We start from the raw sequence: 26,757 nt of genomic DNA, 5'->3' as shown, positions 1-26,757 counted from the left end.
TGAATCACACACTCCTCACACAGCGGGTTAAACGCCTCATTGGATCGTCGGGGCACTAGACGTGTAGCATCAGTTGCGAAGAAGCAAAACCACGACTTGTCGGCCCATATTACTTGCTCCCAAGCTGCTACTGTCAATTTCTGTGTTGTTTAAACCACAGACGACATGCAGGCGTATGTACCACTGTGAGGAATTGACTTATGCGAGTGATACACCATTCCTCTAGGATATTCTGGGCAGTCTGCGTTGATACACCAAAACGGCGGTCAGCTTCATTCACGGTGTGGTCATGTTTACGTCCAAATGCGGGAGTTCCTTGCTGACATTTCTTTTTTAGGTCCCCAGGTCGACCCAACGCTCTTGATTTCCAGCTTGCTATCAGTTGCACGTCATCTATAATGCTTTAAAGTGGCCGGTGTGCTGTTATAGAGTTCCGTCTAATGCTTTGTAAGCATTACCTCCACAACGAACGTGAACTAGCTCTTCTGTATGAAGATACTGTAGGGAGAGGCAGTTATAACGTAAGATCCATCAACAACGCGGTATACAACTGCCCCTCTGTATGAGGGAACTGTATCGCAACACCTCGCTCAAAAGAAATATAAAAGTGGTACTCAACAAATGCAAAAAACAAATATCGCAAAACTCCTTAGGCAGATCCTCTAACACAGGTGACTTAAGAGAAAGTGATCTGACAACAGGGTCATAGACATCATAACATTGAAAAGCATCTATAAACTCAGCTTTATGAGCAGCTTAAAGTCTAAGACCCAAAGTCCAAATGGGGTGACATGTTCGCAGGAATGGATACCTCTCGCAGCCCAACATAAAACTGATGTAGAACATACAATATGTCCTTCTGTGCCGTCACAACATCGTCGTCCTCGTTCTTGAGAGACGTGACACACGAATGTCGACGACGAATATGATGTCGAATCAGATGATATAAAGAAGTCAATTCATCCGCTTCCACAGGACGTCACTTGGAACGCAATCTTAACCCTTGCATTTGACGCTGCTTCAAACGTAACAATTGTGCCTTTGCACGCCTGACGTCTGCCACTCGTAGGGGATCCTGATGAGCACTTTCATAAAGGTCACGTAAGAGAGAGAGAGAGAGAGAGAGATAGTAGTAGTAGTAGTAGTAGTAGTAGTAGTAAGATTCTCGCGTTCTCCGTAATTCCTGCTCTCTTTTAGCGCTGAGTAGTATCAACGTTCGTCTGAACCTCGGCTTTGCCAGCTGAACTCACCATTCCAAAATAGAGCAGTATCGCGCAGTCGAACAGAGACTGCGGTCCTACACTTTTCGGATCACCTAATGGTGAGAGGGATCCTCCAGGTGCGCCACATTCAGCATCTAAGGCGACAGAAATATTTCACCAACTGTCGCGTGTAACTTAAAGTAACAGTCACTGCACATTGGTCAGTGAAGCTGACGTGCACAACCAAAATTCTATAGCACAGATAAAAGCTGTCAAGCCTCCTGTTATCAGCAGCAGTAAAATAGATAAATTTGAAAAGATTCTGATATTTAAGACCCATACATCTTGCAGTTTCAAGGAGGAGGAGGAGGAGGAGGATCTTAGTGTTTCACGTCCCGTCGACAACGAGGTCATTAGAGACGGAGCGCAAGCTCGGGTGAGGGAAGGATGGGGAAGGAAATCCGCCATGCCCTTTCAAAGGATCCATCCCGGCATTTGCCTGAAGCAATTTAGGGAAATCACGGAAAACCTAAATCAGGATGGCCGGAAACGGGATTGAACCGTCGTCCTCCCGAATGCGAGTCCAGTGTGCTAACCACTGCGCCACCTCGCTCGGTGCAGTTTCAAGGAACGAACTAAATCTTTCAGTTCTCGATTGAAATTAAAACTGCAAGACTGATCTACATGAGATAACACGCAGTTAAAATTGCCACCTATCAAAATACTCTGCGGACTTTTCTGTAACAAATGAACCTCCTCTCCATTATAAAAGCAGATATAATCCGAAATGCGCCGGTACAGGAGGGTGCATAAAAGATTATCAGGGTCGGGTAAAGAAATAAATTGTTGCTATGAAGCGAGTCACAGGTCCTATTCCACACTAGTAACATTCAAAGAAAGAAACGTGTAAGCTTGCACACTTAAACAACAAGAAACAAAATTCGATGTGCTGGTCAACTGAATTATGTCATCAGTATGTGTCATGATCCATTGCTGAGTCCACTGACGGGTAGGGGGAGGTTTGTACTCTCGCCTCTGCAATCTTTATGTTTCTTCTTTCTACAAGCCATTGCGTGGTCAGCTTGAACGTGCTGTTTACAACGACTACGAGGCACATCATCTGCAGGCTGGGGACGTACGCGGTTATTGAACATTAACCAAAGTAGGTCACAAACAAGGAGCCGCAGAGACCCATTCCGCAGAAGGGGATCCTTGTTGTTTAGATCGTCACACTATAGACGGTTCAATCGTCACAACATCTGGGCTACCAGGTAGGATTTCATGGTCACCCGTCTCTTCGGCTGGAATAAAAACAGTTGGTCGTTCCGGCACCACCTGAAAGAGTGATATCAAGCGAACAGGTAATTTTAGGGTTGTCACACCTTGCTGCTGTTGAATCAGCGGAACATCAGAAGCCTCAACGACTTCCCTACCCGTGCGTTGTTCCGGAGGTATTACCTCAACCTCGGGAGGAGTACTAGGAGAAACACTAGAAACGTCAGCACCAGTTATCGCACTGTCGACCCCATCAGGAATGCAGTAGTCAGCACTACATGACACAGCATATCAACTGACAAAGTTACTTCAGAGAAGGGTGTGTACGGATTAGACGTATCCCACTCCTCACCATCCTACATGCGACATCTCTTATGTTTCGCTGCGGACATTTCCGACTTGGTAACAAGAGGTTCAGGACTGTTCTGCGAGGGTACAGGCGGAAAGTCTGGAGTAGTTATCTGCGCGTCCCTGTGTTGTTCCACTGGACTCAAGAATGACGTGGCATCAACCTCGTGAGCAGTAGAAACGACATCAGCTAACCTACATTTTCGACGGTTTTCAAGTGAGAACGTCAATACATATATCAATTAGATTTAAGGTGGCCGCTTTCATTGCAGAGAAAGCATGTCCCCACTTTCCCACTATACGTTACATGAATCGGGTAACCACAGACCCGTAGATGGAAAGGAATGTTATGTTTGACTACCACCTCCACTGAATGAATTCCACTGTAACATCGCATCCGATGTTTAGTGGATCAGCGCTCTCATCGTATACCCCTCACACCACATTACGGGAGCAACACCTAGTTAAATAAACTGTCGCCGACTTCCGGGGTGAATTTGAACACTCGGACATTGAAATAATCCAGTTCCCTATTAGCAAGGAGCACCATACTTATGGAACCATTACGATACTTAAAGTAATCTTGAGAACCATAAAGCGAAAGCAGCCTACTGGTTGTAGTGGATTCCAAAATTTTGGGAAAAAAACACAGTTATCAGAATGAAAATAGGCAGTATGAACCTGTTTAGATGTTACATGAATTGTAGCAACGAGACAGTCATGAATCTCCAAGGATGTAGGCTGCACGGAACGCATGGATTTGAAGAATCTAAAACTGAATGTACCTGTTCTTGGGACACATTTGGAACCCGTGGCGGACATTATAAGCGGAATACGTCGCTACCAACACACTCACACACCAACAACGCTACGGACCAAACAACGATAAGAAGCCCACAAAGACACAATCAAGACTGAGGAAAGCTGTCCTGGCGCGCGCTGTGCTGCGGCTAGGGGGTAAACTAACAGCCTTATTGCTCAGCGTTGAGGTGAAACTGCTACTATTTCGGTTACCCGGGCACGCATCGAGTACCGACCCAAACAATAAATGGCAACGGAACCCACAACCGTTATGGTTGCAGAATTCGCGATTCTCCAAGAGGGAGACAAATAGTACATGGTCATATTACACGTTAAAGCATGTATGCTGTATTGATGGTTACTGTTTGTTTACACAGTGTCTGAACCTTCACATTATTACCTCGACACAATATTATTGCAGCTGGCCTCCAGTGACTGTTGTGGGAAACACGCGGTAACGTTACAGTAAACAAGTACAGTGGTGACTAAGGCAAACCCGCACTGCGAATGATTTCAAGACAATTGTGCATATAATATCAAGTGTTTCAGAGTGTCCTCGTGAAATATCACGATAAAAAACTCTCGAGAAACCGACCAAAGCACCCTTACTTCCAGGTGCAGTAATATCGTGGTCGACTAATTCGATTATGAAGATAAAGACACTATATAAACACAGCCTTTGTAACCATCATATATCCCAAAAAATATATAACAGGTTTGCGCAGACTTAGCGACTTCTTCTTAGCAACGCATTCTATGACTTAACTTATTAGTTCAAGCACGGTCAGCAGCTTCTTTTAAAGTGACATGGGTGCATGAGAGGATAGCTTGATTCTCATTAATTGGTTCAAATGGCTCTGATCACTGTGGGACTTAAATCCTGATGTCTTCAGTCTCCTAGAACTTAGAACTAATTAAACCTAACTAACCTAAGGACATCACACACATCCATGCCCTCTCATTAATTGTTTGGTGCTTGCTGCGTATATGTTTCGTTTATCGGGCTAAAATCATGTAAGGAGCAACCTCTCTTTCAGAAAGTTAAAAATGTTTTCGAGTTAATGACCAACACATCGACTATTCGGATACTGGAGCGGATACTATAGAACGTTCTTAAAACCCTACCTAGAGTACACTCACGTTGACGTCTGCATTGGTAAATGCATTGGTAAATTACCACAGGTAAATAACTTCACAATGTTACTTTTCTACAGTGGGGGTGTGGAGGTACAATCTCTTATTTAAGTGATGCCATTATGAGGTATAGCAGTATAGTACATATGTGTAGTCCGTGAAGATTAAGTGTATACTGAAACAGCAGTGAATGTAGCATAGACAATACAATGGCACATTAAACAACTTTCAGCCGTCAATTTTTTATTTTATTGGGCTACGAATTTCGGCGACATATTATGCCATCTTCAGGCTCCCTGACCGGTGTGTCGCAGGATTACCACCTTCGATTCAGTCAAAATAAGAGCCACCATTCAATGCTTGGTATCCGTAGATATCTGAGATAGCGATCACTTCAAACATCACCTACCAGCGTCCGGCCCAGAAGCGTACGGCGCCCTCTGGTGATAGCCTCTCACGTGAACTGCAGTAACTGAAAGAAGTGGTTGGTTGGTTTGGGGGACTAAAGGGACCAGACTGCAATGGTCATCGGTCCTAAAAGAAGAGTTCCGTCAGAATGATTACAGACAAGACTAGTTTAGGCGTGCTGTCGGTGAAAGTATAGTCGCACCTGACTATAAAGAACAGACAGTAGAGAAAAAATAAATAAAAAACAGCTTCTGGCCAAGGCGTGAGACTGCTTGAAACATATAGCACTATACCCGTCTTCCAACCACACCGGAAGGCGAAGGATGCGTTTGGCTCTGCTAACGACGCATGGAAATTACATGTAACAGATATAAATCCAACGTAAATGTCACGGCCGAAACTTCGGGCAAATGCGGCGTTGCATCTCGCAGTGATCTGTCGAATACAATAGGTGTGTTCCTCTAGACCAAAAGAGAAATCACCGCCAGCAGTGCATAGCCTAAGCAAAGAACTTTAATTTATGAAAAACTAAGTTGCTCAAGGAGTCAGTGATTATTGGAAAGTATCGGATAGGAATCCACGGAAATAAAGACTTACAACCATTTCTTCAGGGCGAGGGACGTCAGGTTAGTGGTTTGTTCCGTTTAAAGATACGCGGTATCTTACGCCCGAATGCTGCAGCAAGATCGGGAATAAGGAACAAGTGAAGAGCAATGTATTGCAGATAGATGTGCAGTGACCTTGGTAGCACGTTGCCAGGTAATCGCTTTTGTATCTGGGATGATAGCTGGTGAATGACGCATGGGTCATAGTGTAGAGGAGATCACAAAAGAATTCATGTGTCCAAGGTCGACATTGTATAGGGTGGAACTTCAGTATCTGATAGACAATGTCTCCTCATGAGTAAACCTATGCACAAAACGGCCACAACGGGAATCATGTAAACTCTGCAGAGCAGGCGGAGCAATCGTCAGTCTATTGTGATCCAGATTGCCAGCAATCTGAACGTAGGGCGTCAGCAACACAATTTTACTAGAAATGTGTGGACAAATGTAGGGCATTGTATTTAGTAGTCAAGGACTGATCATCCCATCCACTGCCTTCCCGTTTCTTGTGGTCGGTCAGTGTATTATGACGATTACCACTTTCAGACCGCTTTGTTAACTAACTCCGTCCGAACAGGCCTTGGAAGGCCCGACGGTACCGACCGGCCGCCGTGTCATCCGCAGACGACAGGTGTCACTGGATGCGGATATGGGGGGACATGTGGACAGCACACCGCATTCCCGGCCGTATATCATTTTACGAGACTCAGGCCGCTTTGATAACCCTCTAAAATATTGAAAGCAAAATTACTAGTTTTTGAAACTAGCTCATCACTCATCATTACGTATAAAGGCGGCTGCAAAGCGCATTAATGATGGCATTACATATTTACTTTTCTTATTCTAATACCGCAGGGAGAACTTGGCAGATATAATCCACAAAAAACTGTCGCTGTGTCGGGAAACAGCCCAACCCCGATGGCTACACTTTCGATTAGGGCCAAAGAAGGGGCTACGTTTGGCGTATGTCCGGAAGGCATTAACGTTCTTGTGATAGCTCACCGTAAAAGCACTGTTTGTGGTGTTTGGTAAATACGCCACTGTCCTTCTCGAATACCAATCGCACGTATTTTTAATTGTCACGTGTCGGCCATCGGGCGCTCCAATCGTTAGACATTGTTGATGTGATGCACAACGATAATTTTAATTGTCACATATGGATGGTTTCAGCCATCCATGGCTGATAATGTCTGAAGGCGACCTTTTGCTGTAAATCTATGATGCATGCTGCGTTACAGGCAACATATTCCACGACTTACAGAACGCCGAATGAGATCTGGAACGCAGCGGCTCACTTTCGACAGTATGCTCGCCTTGAACCGCCTTGTGGCACGTAAACTGAGTATCGTTAACCACAGTTTGAAACCCATCAGGCATATGAGGTGTCTTAAATTATTTAACGCTTCCAGGTTTCCTACCGTTAAACGGTACAGACGTGTTGGAGACTGATTACACTGTGTGCAGTCCATCGTACAATATGAAATAAATTCCATACACCAGACGCCTGCACAGCGTATTATTCTACAGCTACATCTACACAGATACTCCGCAAACCACCGTACGGTGCGTGGCGGAGGGTACCCTGTAACACTACTTGTCATTTCCTTCCCTGTTCCACTCGCGGAAAGAGCGAGGGAAAACGACTGTCTATATGCCTCATGCCTCCATATGAGCCCTAATTTATCGAATCTTATCTTTGATGTCATTATGAGCAATGTATGTGGGCGGCAGTAGAAACGTTCGGCAGTCAGCTTCAGATCCCGGTTCTCTAAATTATCTTAACAATGTTTCTCGAAAAGCACGTCGCATTCCCTCTAGGGATTTCCATTTGAATTCCAGAAGCATCTCCGTAACACTTACGTGTTGTTGCAACTTGCCGGTAATGAATCCAGCAGCCCGCCTCTCAATCACTTCGATATCTTCCTTCAATCCGACCCTGTACGGAGCCCAAACACTCTAGCAGTACTCAAGAATAGGTCGCACCAGCGTCCTATGCGCAGTCTCTTTTACAGGTGAACCACTCATTCCTAAAATGCTCGCAATAAAAGGAATTCGACCATTCGTCATCCCTACCACAGTTCTCGCATGCTCGCTCCATTTCACATTGATTTCCAGCGTTACCCACATACTTAAATGACTTGACTGTGTCAAGCAGGACACTAGTAACACTGTGACCGAACATTACAGATTTGTTCTTCCTACCCATCCGCATTAACTTACATTTTTCCACATTTAGAAATTGGCCTTAGTATGAAAAACACAGTGTAATAATAATTTGCTAGCAGAGCTGTTTATTGGCGGTTCATAAAAATAACTGCATTTTCAAAATGGATGTTACAATTATTGTTCCATTCGTCAAGATTGTAGTATTTCTCTACACTCCTTTGGAGGTTCCGAAATATTCTAGATTAGCAAACTGTGCAACAATAGAATCTCGATGTTTTGGTATTTTAGATAGGCACCATGCTTTTAAGTATGAAGATGCTGACAGTTCCAGGCATGAAGACACTCTTCGTTGCTCAGTCCTTTCCACATGTCCTCAAAATCTGCTGCTAAAAAACAATCCCGTGTAAACATCAACAAACTGTATGCAGTGCTGAAGGTACCAGAGTAGGCGAGACTTGAAAACTTTTTTTCGCCTTGCTGGCCATTAATACCAGCCAAATGAACAACAGAGTCACTAAGCAATCAACTGATCCAGACCATTAAGGACACATTTGTCCTGGTACAAAACAAGGTGAGGGTGTGTCATTCAGTTGGTTACAATATCATGCCTGACTCTAGAGAAACGCATTAGCCAATGTAGCAGTAAACAAAGCAAGCAGGAGATGCAAGAGTTCACCAAGGTGCCGTTGCTCTTTAGTTTGAAATCTCGATGCCCAGGCGCAACGTCTTTCGTTAATATGTGTTGTTGTGTGGGCTCGAGAAGAGCAATACATGTGACTGGGAAGAACAACTCTTCATCTTCTCTCAGTCAAAATGGAGCGTTGTTACGCGACACATGGCTTTCAAATGGTTCAAATGGCCCTGAGCACTATGGGACTTAACTGCTGTGGTCATCAGTCCCCTAGAACTTAGAACTACTTAAACCTAACTAACCTAAGGACATCATACACATCAATGCCGGGGGCAGGATTCGAACCTGCGACCGTAGCGGTCGCGCGGTTCCAGACTGTAGAGCCTAGAACCTCTCGGCCACTCCGGCCGGTGACACATGACTTTGTTTTTCACTCAGATGGCCTACGTTAAGTAAGGCCTGTCTTCTATTGTAGTCATGATTAGTGCTTTTGGCGTCTATTTAAAATAAAAGGTCTGTCCGGGCAGCCATGTCCGTTAGGTTATTAAATAAAATATTGGAATAGCGAAAGCAAATTTATTAGAAGAATCTTAAAACAACCCATTCGTATTAATTCTCCACATAATCACCGTTCAGATTTAAATATTTATCATATATCTTAATATTGTCTCTGCAAAAATTGTTCCACCCGAAACTGCACTCAGCAATTCTTGTTTGCCGGATAGTGTGTGATCGAACACTATCCTTCAAAAGCGCGACACCTGTAGCAAGCGACCATGCCCTTTGTTTTGAACGTCCCTTGCCAAACTTGTCCCATACAAGTCCTGTGAATTTATTGAGCTACCATGTTCCATAAAATCTCCAGACATGTTGCTCTCAACATCCCAAAAATATTGCTGACAGAGTTGGGTGGATCTCATTTTTTCCGTAATTTTCAGTTCCAATGGTCTATTCTGTTCCCCTGCTATCCACTATGCTACATGAAAACAGAGTTTGCTTTAGGTAGGAGATTTTAGTGTGTTGAAAAGTGACTGGCTCGCCAGTTTTTATGCTACTGAAAAATGAACAATAAACACATTACTTAAAAGTATTAAAACTTAAAAATGATGTCAGAAAGAATAGATACCATCTTCATATAGTTAAGGCTAACTGGCCACTGACCTTTTCCTTCTGTGCTAGATGCACACGCATTGCCCGAACTCTTACGGGACTCGGTAAGATTGTCTGCCGCAAGTAATGAGTGTAGTGGGCAGGTGCACTACGAATGTAGTGTGTGGACATTAAATTGGGAATGTGTTTCTCACGGGAAGAGTGTAAGGGATAAGTCCCTGCAGTCGTGCACTCCTCTGTGCCCTCCGTGGCTCAGATGGATAGAGCGTCTGCCATGTAAGCAGAAGATCCCGGGTTCGAGTCCCGGTCGGGGCACAGATTTTCAGCTGTCCCCGTTGATGTATATCATCGCCTGTCGACAGCTTAGGGTTTGGATTTAATTATCATTTCACTCTATCAGTATTGTCAGTTTGCTGCGTTTGCTTGCTTGACTGTTCAACTCATCTTGGGTGTCACGTAGCCTTCCTGTTTGCAGCTACTCTATCTGCGTTACCCACTCGCTGGCATTCTGCCTATCTGTTGACCCACTGTGCTTGGCCTCTGACGTTGCCAGGGAAGAAGTTTAACATTTTTTAAATATCCATCCGGAATACATTCTGGGGCACAACAATATTCTGCACTTGATTTTGAAGCAAAGTAAGCGCAGGTATTTGTGTTTCGATCAGTGTGACATTCACACAGCTTTTTAGGAGCTGGGGAAGGGGACAAAGTAATGCTAATAGGCGGAGGAGAATGGCGTCAGCAACTCTGCAGTACCCAAAAATCTCTGTCGCCCGACACTGCTTCCACAATTCATCCCAACCATCAGTGCCTTCGCAGGCCGGCTGTACAATAATTAAGCGTGAGTACTGAAAATTCACTTAATTCTCTTCATAAATTTATTAATCCGGGAATCTCAATTGTCGGTCAAATTTCCACAAATTCTCGCAGTGATCGCGATTAGATAATTCGTGTATCATAATGTTGTACTCGTTGGGATTTTTTAACGCCTTTATGAGTACCACAAAACACAAGTGGAAGAAATGTGTGTGGTTTATTTGCTCGAAATTTACCTTCCAACCAGCAGATCCTAAAAATACTGACAGCCTAGGTCTTTGGTTCTAATTCGTGGTACGGTCGGTCGCCACAGTCGTAGTTTATTCGTGATAGTGTGACGGAATGATTGAGGGACAGATAAGGACGTTTCGGTAAGAAAGTGGTTCAAATGGCTCTGAGCACTATGGGACTTAACATCTGAGGTCATCTGTCCCCGGAACCGTGCGACTGCTACGGTCGCAGGTTCGAATCCTGCCTCGGGCATGGATGTGTGTGATGTCCTTAGGTTAGTTAGGTTTAAGTAGTTCTAAGTTCTAGGGGACTAATGACCACAGCAGTTGAGTCCCATAGTGCTCAGAGCCATTTGAACCATTCATCAGTCCCCTAGAACGTAGTCCTTCTTAAACCAAACTAACCTAAGGACATCACACACATCCATGCCCGAGGAAGGATTCGAACCTGCGACCGTAGCGGTCACGCTGTTCCAGACTGTGGCACCTAGAACCGCTCGGCCACTCCGGCCGGCTGTTCGACTTCGGTTTGCCCAAATATATATTGCAACGTTCAACAACACGAACTACCATACTACAGAGCTGAAATTATATTCAGAGAGATAAGATGGAAACTTCAAAGGTATGATGGAACGTCTTTTGTTCCTGATGTAAGTCACATTTGAGTACATACATATGGGCTGCTCTTGATGGATCGAAAAAAAAACACTGTTTCGTAAAACTTAAAACGCTTTAGTGTTTGTGGAATTTATGCAGCATCAGTCAGCGTTGTTATCACAATTAAATGGTGCCTCACTCAATTAAGAAGGTGGCTATAACTTAACTGCTTCTTAGTACAGCAAAACGTCTTATCGAAATTCGTCATCAGATACTTAAAGCAGGAAAATTAAAATGTTCTATTAATAAAATATCTTCCTTAGTATTCAACATGTTGCTGTTCCAATGACCCATATAATTCAGAACTCAGGAAGTTTGTAAATAGCTTATCTTGCAGAATTCCTGTGGAGCAACACAGAGGATGTGACGCACGTCATGTTGCACCTCAAGATTCCTGCTAGACTGACGGTCTCTTACTTTATGCTAGAAAAAATAAAATAAATATTAAGAGCAACGACACATGGATTGCAGCAAGGAAACACAAGAAGTGTCATACACTACTTACCAATTTGATTGCAATGACTGCAATACACAGTGACTGAGCCGTGGCACCATTGAGTTAGTAGACTGTTCTGTCCAGTGCCAGTGGCTCAGGTATATTATCGACTATCCCTCTTGCGGCCCTATTGCCAATATCTGTGAGGAAGAGTTGGTATCTGTGGATTGTGTCCTTAGAAGGTCTTTGCTTGCCGATATATATACGGGGTTCACTGGCGCGAGAGGGAGGCACGAAGTTTGGGGATTGGTGGTAGCGTTGCGTCAAGAGGTGGTCACGAGGTCCGAGCGGCCGAAACCACGACCTACGCAAGGGGGCCCTGGGCAGAGCGAAGGTACCGGAGTGCTTCACTGGGCTCAGCGTCGACTACAAACAGCAGGCCGACATCACGTCGGTTGGTTGGCATCACTCGTGTCGGACGAACACTCGTGGCCTTGCTTCCCTCTTCTACCTGGCTTTCATCGGCACCACTCAGTAAACGCCGCGACGCACCGTGGATCCATGGAATTGCTTACTGACGAATGGGAGTAATATTCTGTAATCCTCTTGGTGATTTGTGTCATTGTCTACCCGCTCTCCTTAGTATTTTCTGGTTTGTACCCGACCCTCAGAGTTTTACTCGCTCGGCTCTTTCGTCGTAAATATAGGTCGTAGTTTTGTACTAAGACACTAGTTGTTTGAAAATTTGTCCCTCTGTTATATTGCCTTTCCTTTCTGGTTTGCACCCGATCTAATGAATCAGCTCCTGGTCGAAAATAGGCCTACAGCCGGAACAATTGTACTAAGGCGCAGGTTGCCATTAAACAAAAGAGGGACCTTGTCGTTAAATTTAGATGTTAACCGGTTCAATTCTTTGATTGGAATTGCATTTCTCAGTCATTAGTTATAATCTGAAAAACCTGTTGTACTAAGGTGTACATTGCTATGTTTCAAAGACCGTGTAATTATGGGAGTTTTTAGCCGGATCTTGTAGTTCCGAGAGTGAGTTCTCTTGTAACAAGTGTTCACAAGTAACGTTTTAAGACGTTCCTTCAGAGCGGTCTTAATAGCTGACAATCAGTTCAACTTTGAAAATATTAACAGCCAACTGTCACCAGGGCTTCAGTCAAAATACAATTGTCACAATGGACGGACTGGGATTCAGTCGCACCTTGGTCGCCGATTGAAATTAAGAAGTAAGCCTTCTCGTTGTCATTGTTTCCTAATCTGTTTAACCTTGAAGCACAGGTGCGCATCTTAACCCCGAACATTTCGACATACAGCTTTCAAATTAAAAGTTATGTCATTTGTTTTGAGTAACTGAATCACTCTTGTCATCAATGGTACTTACACAGTTCTCATGTGTTGCAGAAGTGTATTTAATAAGATATACTGTGTCCAGCGCGGTAGAAAACACCGCCGTTTCACCCGATAATGGGCGGGTTGCAGGTCCAACCGTCTTGTAATCATTGTCATGTTGTTTGATATTTTGCAATACAGAACTTAAGAACTTTCTGCAAAGATTAAAAGCTTATTCACCTTAAGGTTTAAGGTAAAAAGAATTTTGGCAAATTTGTCCATTTTGTTAAAGAAAATTTTATGGTTAATTGCTACGATTATGTGTAAAACACAGGTTATATGTTGTTAAATAAACATATTGTGTGAAAAAAAGTTATATTGGTGGGGCATCGCTTCCACGTTTTCCTTAATTCTTGTAAGTACCACGTATCAGTGACCACGTACTTTACGACGGATCTGCGCTTTGGAAATTCTACCTCCAATATGAAGGAAAAGCACAATTTTCTTACTTAAATATGCACTTTTCCGTAATCAGTTGATTAATTTGTTTCCGTTTCTTTTTTTTCCCCTTGGCCGAGAGAGGAGGGAGAGAGGGACGTCCCTTGTAACAGTATGCCTTTGCTGTTTGGACAGAAACCTTTTTAAAATTTCAGTGAAGTTAAACTATTTCATATGAAAAACAGATAATTTAAATGAGACATATGATCATGTTGTGGAGGTGCTGACTTGTTTGTGCCGTACCCGGAAATAAATTGGGCTTTCACTACCGCGAGTCAGGTAGCTCGTAGAAATCGAGATCGACAGTAACGAGAAGAACACGGCAAGTGGCATAAGCCTATTTCTCAGAAACTTCGCTCAGTGGAAGAGTCAAATTAAGGGAACACGCGTCTCGGCTTTTCCGTAGATAATCGACCGTTTCTGAGAAAACTACGATCAGAAGTAATTTGAGTCATCGGTCTTGTGACTGGTTTAATGCGGCCCACCTCGTATTCCTTTCCTGTGCCAACATTTCATCTCAGTGTAGCACCTGCGACCTACGTCCTCAGTTATTTGCTGGATATATCAAAATCTCTGTATTCCTCTACAGTTTTTACTCCCCTGCACTCCCTCTGCTACCATGTACATTATTCCCTGATGTCTTAACAAATGACCTATTATCCTGTCCCTCCTTCTTGTCAGTGATTTCCATATATTCCTTTTCTCGCCGATTCTACGGAGAATGTTGCGGCGGCTACAGTGGGAGTCAGCGCCGACACAACCAAGGAAGGAGAGAAGTTGCGATGGCAAATGGCAGGAACCCAAAACAATCTCTACATAACTCTTTTGGATTAATAGAACAGTTTTTTTAAAAAAAAAGAAAAGAAATGTAACTTAACTCCTCATTATGATGTGGCTTGATGTGCTTCTTGTGCCTCCTACTTGTAATTACTTTTACAAACTACTACTATTCGTAGACCGCAGGCTAAGTATCGTCTTCCTGTTAGTATTGATCCCCTCGGAGTCTGCGACCGAACTCGGACCAACCAGCGATGGACGGCAGATGAAGTCAACGTTGACAGGACGTGCTGAACACTGTCTTCCTGAACGTGTGATGCTGCCCGCTCTTTCCATTTGCACGCGGATCAGCACCTTCCTGACGCCGTTTCGTGGTTCTGCGCTGGTCGGTGCTCAGTCGATGATTCAGGATAGAGAAGCTCCTCATTATTTACCTTACCAGTCCACCTAATTTTCAACATTGGTCAGCCGCACCACATCTCAGAAACCGGAAAGCAAATGCAGAACTCGGCAGTGGATGATGAGGTTTCAATTGTTGCACCGTCTGGATCTTGTATTGGTACCAGTGTAAAATAGACAGTAAAATTTTCCGTACTTTTGATCATGGGGTGTACAGCTCTCGTTACACTGCACGAGTGATATTAGCACTACCCGGGACAGGTGCTGTATGGTTCATCTACAGCAAAAGAACCTCGTCAGTAACTTCCACCGGTACAGGACGCCTTCCTCTTCTACGTGCCACACCAAGTTCGTTCATGTTTTCGGATATTATTATCATTTTCTTTAAACCGTTTAATGACATGGAACATCTACTCAGATCTTTCAAACCCCCGACACACTCACAATGCGGCACTATAATTGCTGCCGCTCACGTAAAACAGTTTCACTAACAGCCCATTGTCGATCTTTCCGATAGCCATACTGTTTAGTCACGTTATGGCTTGTAGAATGACAGCAAGGGTGTAATGTCGTCATAAAAACACTGTACAGTGCCGTATTTGCACCTGTTGGAAACACTGCTTTTTTCAGCGTAAATCGATTCCGCATTAACGACTCAGCATATCCATCAAGTTTCGCTACCGTAAGATAATTACAGTCTACACTGGACCTCTGTGGCTAGGTGCACTTTAATTATAACCACACGGTAACTGCCTTAATTTGGAAGGAATTCAATCACTCCACGCTGCCGGAACTATATACTTCTGTGACCCATTTCCTTGCATTGCCTGCAGAAGGCCACTTCTCCTCAACTCACGGCGGTGTTGGATGAACGAGCAGACAATACATGGAGTTACCTGACATTAAGAGGAAATTAATCTATACTTACTCACAATAAATGTATTGAATGTTTATCACGAATTTTACTGGCAGAAAATTTTTAACGTGCCATCGACAAATACGTCATTAGAGACGGAGCTGAACTCGGAATGGTTCAGGGATGGGAAATAAAATTGGCCGTGCTCTTTCAAAGGTACCATTCTGGTATATGGAGAGATTTATGGAAATCACTTCATATTTCTAGGTTAGGCTTGAAATTTTACAGATTCTGGAGAGTTAGCAGCAGGCTGACACTTTACAATACGTCGAGCAATTCATCAGCGTTACACTTGTACACACGCTCACAGCTACACGCACGTACAGTAGGGTTACATGGATTTAAATGGACACTGATGCCCTAACGACAAACCAAAATTGTTCCACTCTCCCAATAATGTGGTCAGAACGTGGTCATTGATCTGCACAGTTTTAAAATATCATTTAGTCACGACATCTGCTCTCTTATTTTTCTCACATTCTGATATGAGAATATGCATGGTAAAAATGAGTCGACGTATCACTAGCCCAAATGGATTGGACCGAGAGTGAAAATTAACATTGATGACTTGCAGACATTCAGAGAGATGACAGATACTGTGATCGAGCAGAAGTCTGATACTGGTCCTGCGAGAATATAAGACGGGACTCTTATCCAATGTGTTGAACCTCTGTACTTTTTTCATAACAATCTGGCCTTTTCCTGCGTCCTCAAAATTTGTTCCTAGTTTGTAGTTTTGCTGACGTGCAAGAAAGTTCCACTACGTTGTCAGAATGTATTTTTCACTCTTCAACAAAGTACGCATTTACTTCGCAGATGGTGATCCTACTAATGAACTAGGGATGGCTTACGATCCATGCTCACAGCTTCAGTTCTTCCGCCACCTCCCTTTTAGTATTCCGAAAATCTCTGCTCTACTGAGTACGGAGATAAATTTAAGATCCCGTAACACTGTATGACGCCGAGAAATACATTAACCAAACTATGAATCGTTTCCAGAATTAAAGATAGGTCCAGGCAAAGTTGCATCTGTGAAGGCAGTCCGCGATTCGTGTCTGGACAGCTGAGCGAGTAAGTGCATTGACCGCCGAAGGTAAGGTTCTCAGTTCGAGTCCCCATCTTGTGCATTGCTTTAATTTGTCAAATAGCCCGCTGCAGGCTGAAAGGGCTATGACTGAAGCATCTCATTTCTGTAATCTTACTTCCAGGAATGCCACTAATAAGCAGCGAATGCTGAAGATTCTTTGAGCTTAGGATAGATGGAGAGTTTGGAAAGGAGAAGAGAGAAACTGGCAGACTGAAGTTGTGACAGTGAATAGTGAGTCATGCCCAGACAGCTCAGCCGATAAGAACATTGCTCGCGGCATTCCAGGTTTCAGTTCGAGTCCGGGCACTGTATGTGTGTAGTGCTTATCTGGCACAGATTATTCATTGTTACTTGCACGGAATTCTCGTATCTGCACTGACATCTTTGTGTTGTTGACGGCTGAGCGTCTCATTAGCTTTTATAGCGGATGTAATCCATGTGGAGCACGGTAATATACATCTCATTCAGCTTTTGAGCGTAGCACACTTAAATACTCAACGCCTGTCGGAATGTTTCTCATCGTGATTCCATTAGAAAAGCTTAAAATAAATAGCTGAAACACATGGTACGATATGAATATCGTTGCACCAAAAGAAAATCCAACTTTACAGGGCTGAATTGGCAGTAAATACGAGGTGCGACAATAAAGTAATGAGACTGATTTTCTTTGCAAGATGTGGCAACCCTGCAGGCTTGCGTAGGCACGATATCTTTGACTTTCGTCTATAGGCTGCTTCTAGTCCAAATAGCACATGGATGCAACTGCTCAGTTGTGAGTTGTGCTGTAATAAGTTAACACGTGTTTGTGTCTCTCGCCACGGAAATGGAACCCCATAACATTGTGCATTGGTACGCCATTTCTTTTGCGTTAAATTGGTTGAAAACGCGACGACAATTTACGGTAAGCTTCGGAAGGCTTTTGGAGACGAGGTTATATCAAGATCTCAAGTTTTTCGTAGGCATAAAATGTTTAGTGAAGGCAGAATGAATGTTGAAGATAAAGACCGCAGTGGACGACCATCAACCTTATGGACGGATGTCAACCTGGCCAGAGTGCGTGAACTCGTTCGATCTGATAGAAGATTATCGGTGGAAATGATTGCAAAAGAACTGAACATCAACGAGAAATGGTTCGTGTCAGTGCCAACATTGCTGATAATTCGATTCTGCATCACGATAATCCGCCATCCCATACTGCTCTGTCAGTACAGCAATTTTTACCCTCAAAACAGATTTGAGTACTACCACAGCCACCTTATTCACCTTATTCGCTCCATGAGACTTTTTTCTATTTCCAAGAGTCAAAACGGCGGTCAAGGGACATCATTTACGAACAACACAAGATGTCCAAAGAGCTGTGATGAGGGTTTTGGAGGATATTACAGAAGATGACTTCCAGAAATGTTACCATCAATGGCAGAAGCGCTGAAAAAAAGTGTGCAATCAGAATGGAACTACTTTGAAGGAACCAACACTAAACTTGACTAAAACGGTAAGCAAATTTTTTTCACATCAGTCTCATTACTTTATTGTCGCACCTTGTACATCAGGTTTCATTTTATACAATCAGTCATTTGTCCATTTGAGTTCAATTCGGTATGCACGCCGCCACACCCTATCTCCCTTTCCATTCGGAATTTCCAAGCTGTCTGTTTCCTGAAAAGTATCGGCTAGCCACTGGCTGATCACGGCTTGCGACAAGTTCCGATCTTACTCCTCACGGCCTTGCCTGAGTTACCCAGCCAGCCACACCGCACAGCTTTCTGGGCACTAAACACTGAATCAAATATTCAATGCACATGCTCTTGGCTTGTTAACCGTCCGTAATGTCACAATGATACCTGTCACCAAATAAGGAAGCAACGAGTGTAACATCAGTGGAGAAACGTAAGAAGACACATCACAGTCGTACCTCGTACGAGAGGATCGGAGACTATGGAGAAAACTGACAGTGTATAGTTCCAGGTGAACAAGTGACACCATACCCCTCCACATGTTTACACCTGAGCAACGTTCTATGAAATTCGCACAGTAGTCCGCAGTAGGATAGCTCACAAAGGATGGAAGGTTAGTGACAACTAATTTTATGGCTCAGCTTTCCCGGATGGCTGTATTGGTATTATTTCCTCTAGTAGGCAGCGTGTTGGTCAAAAACCATTGGCTCAAATGGTTTCCAAGTAACTACTCCCACACGACAGCGCTTCCAGCCTGTTAGCCTATGGCGAGCCCCATAGAGTTCACTAAAAGATTGTCACATTTATACCCGTAAGCCACTTCATTCTGTGTGGTGGCGGGTATTTTGAGTATAGCAGTCAGTTCCCCCGTATCTTGTTCCAGACGCGAATGGTATACAGGAAAACCGACTGTTGTTAACCCTGCGTCTGAGCTCGGCACTGTCTATTACTTGTACCACTGGAGTAGGATGAACATCTCTGTAACAGGTTCGTGCTTACAAAACGAAACTGTGACGAAAGGCCTATTCTGTAGATCTTCTCTATCAGCTCAATCAGTCCTTCCCGGCACAGGGCCCCCGACTGACTTGTAATAGTTCAAAAATGGCTCTGAGCACTATGGGACTTAACATCTGTGGTCATCAGTCCCCTAGAACGTAGAACTACTTAAACCTAACTAACCTAAGGACATCACACACATCCATGCCCGAGGCAGGATTCGAACCTCCGACCGTAGCAGTCCCGCGGTTCCGGACTGAGCGCCTGAACACTTGTAATAGTCACGTATGAGTCGAACGATGGCCTTATAAGCTGTTTCGTTCGTGGGTGAACTAATGTTTTCAGGATTCTTCCAGTTAACAGCACTCTGGCATCTACCTCTCCTACAGTTAATTTGTGTGACAGTTCTACTTCAGTTTACTCCTTACGCAAACTCCCAAATATTTATGCAGCCGGTCGGCGTGGCCGAGCTGTTGTAGGCGCTGCAGTCTGGAGCTGCGCGGCCGCTACCGTCGCAGGTTTGAATCCTGCCTGGGGCATGGATGTGTGTAATGCCCTTAGGATAGTTAGGTTTAAGTAGTTCTAAGTCTAGGGGACTGATGACCTCAGAAGTTAAGTCCCATAGTGCTCATAGCCATTCGAACCATTTATTGCATATGATTGTTTCCTCGAGTTGTTCAGCAATCATGTATACATTCTGTAAAAGGTCTTTTCGCTTATTTACTCGAAATACGTCACATTTTTTATGTCTGCGTCGATCCCCTGCAGAGTTTACTGCATTTCGATACAATTTTCCATCGTGACGGCTTCTCTATATACAATATTGTGATCCAGCAACAGCGTCTTAATATCGGTCTATAACAGTCCCTTTGCGTTCACTCCAAAATTTCAGGGAAAATCTCAATTCGTTAGTACCTAAGTTCTCCAATCATACTGTAATTATCGCAGTCCGCGTACACTTCTTCGACCCATAGCATACTAATGCTCAGTTGTACTAAACAAAACTATCAGGGGATATATAACGGATACAAAAAGGGCAGTACGAATGATCACACGTATATCTGACCCGTGGTAGAGTGTCACAGAGATGCTGAAAGAACTGAACTGGCAGATGTTTGAAGACAGACGCAAACTATCCCGTGAAAATCTAATTACAAGGTTTCAAGAATCTATTTTAACTGATAAATTTAGAAACATACTACAACTCCCTACATACCGCTCTCATAGGGATTGCAGAGATAAGATTAGACTTATTACAGCACGCACACAGTCATTTAAACAATCATTCTTCGCGCACTCCACAAGTGAATGGAACGGGAAAAAGCCGTAATAACTGGTACAAAAGACGGTTCTCTCAGCCATGCACTTCACAAGCGTTTACCATATCGGTTGGATCGTGGGTGACTGGTAATCCGTCGCCTGGTCGTATGAGTCCCGATCCATGGACCCAAGTTCTCAAAGAGGCACTGTACAAGCTGGTGGTGACTCCATAATGGTGGTGGCTGTGTTTATATGGAATGTACTGAGTCCCCTATACCAACTGAACCGATCATTGACTGGAAATGTTCTGGCACTTCGGGACCATTTACAGCCATTCAGTGCGACTGCTACGGTCGCAGGTTCGAATCCTGCCTCGGGCATGGATGTATGTGATGTACTTAGGTTAGTTAGGTTTAAGTAGTTCTAAGTTCTAGGGGACTAATGACCACAGCAGTTGAGTCCCATAGTGCTCAGAGCCATCTGAACTATTTGAACAGCCATTCATGGACTTCATGTTCACAAACAACGAATTAATTTTTATAGATGACAATGGGCCATGTCAGAACATTCTGGTCAAATCGAGCGAATGATTTGGCCATCTACGTCGCCCGACATGAATCCTATCGCACTTTTACAAACATAATCGAGAGGTCAGCTCGTGCATAAAATCCAGCACTGGCAACATTTTCACAATTATGGACGGTCATAGGAGCAACATGGTTCGATATTTCTGTAGGGGACTTCCATCGACTCGTTGAGTCTATGGCAAGTCGAGTTGGCGCACTACGCCAGGCACCGTATCCGGAGGTATCCCGTGGCATTTGTCTCCTCAGTATATATCCGTATCTATTTAATCTCGAAGAAAATCAATATTGATTTGACTAAATGTTCTGAGAAGAATTACGTTATGGACCGTGCTTCGGTACAAAGAAATAAAACAACAGTAAAGTCGACCGGAAAAAATAACACGTTTATTCAGGATAGTGTCACACGAAGAGAGAAAACTGTGAAGTCATTCCACAGATCAAAGTGAGCTGCAGAGAGAAATAACACTTAGCAAGTAACCGCACTGCGAGTTACCAGCAGAGATGACATAATACAGGTAGTTCCGTTAAAGATGCGTGATGGGCCTCTAACAGCGAGGCCTACGGCCGCGAGGCGGTGTCCGCCTGGAGAAAGTCGGCGTGATTGCCGGGTATGTTCTCACGTCGTAGACTGGCTTCTCGGAGGCCGTACGCCGTCCTAAGCACTACTGAGGCGAGGTATACAGCACGGACTATTTGCAGGTACGTGACTTGAGGAGGGAAATAGTCCCGTGCTCGGACCACCTTCTGAAGTCCATTGGAACACCGCCAGATGGCAAGAGCAGCTCTGGCAGTGGTAGCGTCCGAAGTTCCCGGGAATAACAAGCCGTGTTGTATTTGTTGCTGTTTTGTTAGCTTGCTACTCGGAACTGTTGTCATCGTTATTGCACCACTGTGCGGGAATTGGACGACGCCTGAGGCTAGGCCACCCGTGTGACCCGGTGTGCTGCATTTGCCTCTTCAATCGGCGCGTGGGATCAGATACCGCAAATTATTCCTATTGGTATAATTATGTAAGTAGTGGAAGTAACGTAAGTGGAATATCTAGGAAGGTAAGTCAATGTTAATAAGGAAATAAGACATGAAATTTGCTTATTTTGACACATATTATATTTGTATGTCGAAGAAGCAATGAAGCAAGTGGAAGAAAATTTCGGAACAGGAATAAAAGCAGGAGCAGAGTAAGTATCGATGCTCGCAGGCCCTCAGACGACATAGCTATTCTGGCCTGACGTGAGAAATTCTTAGAATAACTGGCGAAAGCAGAGTAAGGTATACTGTGAAGAAAAAGTGTGTTAAGCAATAAACAAAATAAAAATGAGGGGGATAAAAAGTGATAGGACAAGAATTAATTCCACAAAATCAAAATTGGGAACAGCACACTATTGACTCAAATAAAGAAGTTCATCTTTTTAGGAAGGTGGTCTAAAAATGGAGACATTAGAAATGGTTCAAATGGCTCTGAGCACTATGCGACTTAACTTCTGAGGACATCAGTCGCCTATAACTTAGAACTAATTAAACCTAACTAACCTAAGGACATCTCACATATCCATGCCCGAGGCAGGATTCGAACCTGCGACCGTATCGGTCGCTCGGCTCCAGAATGTAGCGCCTAGAACCGCACGGCCACTCCGGCCGGCTCAGAAAAAGAATGGCATATACGAGGAATGCTTTCTTCAGTAATTGAATTCCACTAGGATATGATATTTATACAAAAATGAGGAAAAGTTTCTAAAGTGTACTTCAGGAGCACAGCAATATACACTATCTTGTCAAAAGCATCTGTACATCTGTTAGTGGACATTAGTCTCGGGTGTGTCTACCCTTCACTTCTATAATGACTTGAACTTAGTTCATGAGCCCATGCAAATAGTAAACGGTTGTGAAAACACACTTGACCTCATCGCAACAAATAATCCTGAGTTAATAAAAACGGATACAGGCATTAGTGAAGACAGGGTTGTCGTAGCGAGATTGAATATTGTAACCCTCACATACTCCAAAAATAAACGAAAAATACACCTATCCAAAAAAGCAGATAAAAATTCACTTGACGCTTTCCTGAGAGAGAACCTCCACTCCTTCCAAATTACCAATATAAGTGTAGATCAGATGTGGCTTGATTTCAAAGAAATAGTACCGCCAGCAGTTGAGAGATTTATACCAAATAAATTCACAATCGACGTAGGTGATCATCTTTGGTACACAAAACGGGACAGAACACTGTTGCAGAAACAACGAAACAAACATGCGAAATTTAAACAAACGCAAAATCCCCAAGATTGGTGATGTTTTACAGAAGCTAGAAATTTAGCGCGGACTTCAATGCGAGATGATTATAACAGTTTCCACAACGAAAGTTTGTCTTGAAACCTGGCAAAAAATCAAAAGATATTCTGGCCGTACATGAAGTATGTTAGCTGCAAGAAACAATGAATGCCCGTCTCTGTGCGATAACAATGGAGATGCTATCGAAAACAGTGCTGCAAAAGCAGAATTACTAAACGTAGCCTTCCGGAATGCCTTCACAAAAGAAGACGAAGTAAATATTCCAGAATTCGAATCGAGAATAGCTGCCAACATGAGTAACGTAGAAGTAAATATCCTCGGAGTAGTGAAGCAACTTAAATCACTTAATAAAAGCAAGTCTTCTGGTCCAGACTGTATATCAATTAGGTTCCTTTCAGAGTATACTGATGCATTGACTCCATTCTTAACAATCATATACAACGGTTCGCTTAACGAAAGATCCCTTCCCAAAGACTGGAAAGTTGCACAGGTCACACCATTAGTCAAGAAAGGTAGTAGGAGTAATCCACTTAATTAGAGGCTTATGTCATTAACATCAATATGCAGCAGGATTTTGGAACATATATTGTGTTCGAACATTATGAATTACCTCGAAGAAAACGGTCTATTGACACAGAGTCACCATGGGTTTAGAAAACATCGTTCTTGTGAAAAGCATCTAGCTCTTTCTTCGCAAAAAGTGCTGAGTGCTATTGACAAGAGATTTCAGCCCGATTACGTAAGGCTTTTGCCACTGTACCACACTAGCGGCTTGTAGTAAAATTGCGTGCTTATGGAATATCGTCTCAATTATCTGACTGAATTTGCTATTTCCTGTCGGAGAGGTCACAATTGGTAGTAAGTGACGGAAACTCATAGAGTGAAACAGAAGCGATTTCAATCGTTCCCCAAGGTATTGTTATAGGCCCTTTGCTGTTCCTTACCTATATAAACGAATCTGGAGGCAATCTGACCAGCCGTCTTCGGTTGTTTGCTGATGACGCTGACGTTTATCGACTAATAAAGTCATCTGAAGATCAAAACAAACTGCAAAACGATTTAGAAAAAATATGGGAATGGTGCGAAAAGTGGCAGTTGACTCTAAATAACGAAAAATGTGAGTTCATCCACATGAGTGCTAAAAGGAACTCAAACTTCGGTTACTCGATAAATCAGTCAAATCTAAAAGCTGTAAATTCTGCTAAATACCTAGATATTACAATTACGAACAACTTAAATTGTAAGGAAAACATAGAAAATGTTGTGGATAAGGCTAACCAAAGACTGTGTCTTGTTGTCAAGACACTTAGAAAATGTAACAGACCTACTAAGGAGACTGCTTGCACCACGCCTGCCTGTCCTCTTTCTAGAATACTGCTGCACGGTGTGGGATCCTTACCAGATAGGACTGACGGAGTACATCGAAAAACTCGAAGAGCAGCACGTTTTGTATTATCGCGATATATGAGAGACAGTGTCACTGAAATGATAAAGGATCTGGGCTCGACATCATTAAAAGAAAGACGTTTTTCTTTGCGACAGAATCCTCTCACGAAATTCCAACCCCCAACTTTCTCCTCCGAATGCGACAATATTTTGTTGACATCGGCTTACATAGGGAGGAACGATCACCAAGATAAAATAAGGGAAATCAGAGCTCGTACGGAAAGATATAGGTGTTCGTTCTTTCCTCAAGCTATACGAGATTGGAATAATAGAGGATTATGAAGGTGGTTCGATGAACCCTCTGCCAGGCACTTACTTATGATTTGTAGAGTATCCATGTAGATGTAGATGAACTTCGCTGAGGACACTTTTAGTGAGGTGTCTGAAAATATATGGAGGAATGGCGGTCCTTTGGCGCCCTTTAGCACTGATAACAGAAATGTGAGCTTATGAGGAGCTGCTCCGCCATTGTTCCCAATTCTCTCTTAATCCGTGCCCGCAGTCTTTTTGCTATCTGAACTGCCGGTAGCGCTTTGAAACTCACGAATGATTTTGTCCCGCCAATTTCCTGCGTTTTTTTACAACCACCCTACGCAGTGTTCGACGCTTCGTGTCCGGCAGAACGTGTGATCTCCCTAGCCTTCGTTTAGCTGTGGTTGTTCCTTTAACATTCGGTTTTTAGCAACTTCACAAGAGTTGAAAAGTCTCTGTTGAATTTATTACTCAGGTGACACCCAGTTGAACAGTGTGTTCCTCGCTTGCAGCGTTAATTTCAATTCCCGCCACGGCTCATCTTTTGTTTACTAGAGATTCCAAGGGAGCGCTGTGTGCTGTGCGCGGAGTGGTTCCTCATTGCACGCACAGCAGGGGTTGACGGGAAAGCGGGCAGTGAGAGCGGTCGCGAGTAGTGCGACCGTTGTCGACGCTCTATGCCTAGTGTGGCCGTGGCCTCGATAAGGTTACTGACGTCAGGGTGTGATAGTGGTGTCTGAGTCAAGACGTTATGGAAACTCTGTGAGTTCTGTTTCCTTTATGTTGCCGGTGTTGAAGCCAGACTGTGTTCCGGTACTGGTAGCTACTCGTCGGAGTGTGCATCAATCAAAGTAAGACCTATCATACAACTTTGTTTAGCGGTGGCTGACATTCACATTCCCCTAAAATGGTGATTCAGTAACCCGGCCATACTGCCGAAGTTATTCGTCTTGACTACTGGTGACCATTCCTATCAGACACTTCAGTATTCTCTTCCGTTTCCTCCGCTGGGTGCTGCTGGGTTCATTTCAGTGTTAATATTCAGCCCAATGTATTAGAAATGAATTCTTGTTGTTTTATGGTTGAGTCCTCTGTTTGTTTAAATCGATAACCAGGACATCCCACACCACTCACGATGCACGTCAAGCAACCAAGATAAATGTGACTTAAATTTGCATCTGTGTAACTTGTTTATCCATTTTTATATGAGATTTTAGTTAATTAGTTAAATAACTATTTTGTATTTTAAATTATGTGAAACTTATTCTGCCCCTGAAATGGGGTTTTGACATGCGATGTTTCTTTTTTTGGGTTCTGGTCAAGTCCACGTTATATCATCTTAATGGTCTGTTAAGTGGCTCAGCGCAAGCCTGTTTATACATACACTCCTGGAAATTGAAATAAGAACACCGTGAATTCATTGTCCCAGGAAGGGGAAACTTTATTGACACATTCCTGGGGTCAGATACATCACATGATCACACTGACAGAACCACAGGCACATAGACACAGGCAACAGAGCATGCACAATGTCGGCACTAGTACAGTGTATATCCACCTTTCGCAGCAATGCAGTCTGCTATTCTCCCATGGAGACGATCGTAGAGATGCTGGATGTAGTCCTGTGGAACGGCTTGCC

The 26,757-nt window shown here is 43.6% G+C and overlaps 1 protein-coding gene and 1 non-coding gene across 2 annotated transcripts in view; both read left to right on the top strand.

The window, feature by feature from the left end:
• Positions 1-26,757, top strand: part of LOC126354187 (potassium voltage-gated channel subfamily KQT member 4) — a 969,743-nt gene that overhangs the window by 562,714 nt on the left and 380,272 nt on the right. The gene's annotated exons all lie outside the window — the stretch shown is intronic.
• Trnat-ugu (transfer RNA threonine (anticodon UGU)) lies at positions 9,921-9,995 on the top strand. The gene has a single exon. It is a non-coding gene; the product is annotated as a tRNA-Thr (tRNA).

The sequence above is a fragment of the Schistocerca gregaria genome, chromosome 3 (assembly GCF_023897955.1).
Source record: "Schistocerca gregaria isolate iqSchGreg1 chromosome 3, iqSchGreg1.2, whole genome shotgun sequence".
Taxonomy (NCBI): Eukaryota; Metazoa; Arthropoda; class Insecta; order Orthoptera; family Acrididae; genus Schistocerca; species Schistocerca gregaria.
Note: the sequence above shows the minus strand (reverse complement) of the source record. Positions and strands in the feature narration are given on the sequence as shown.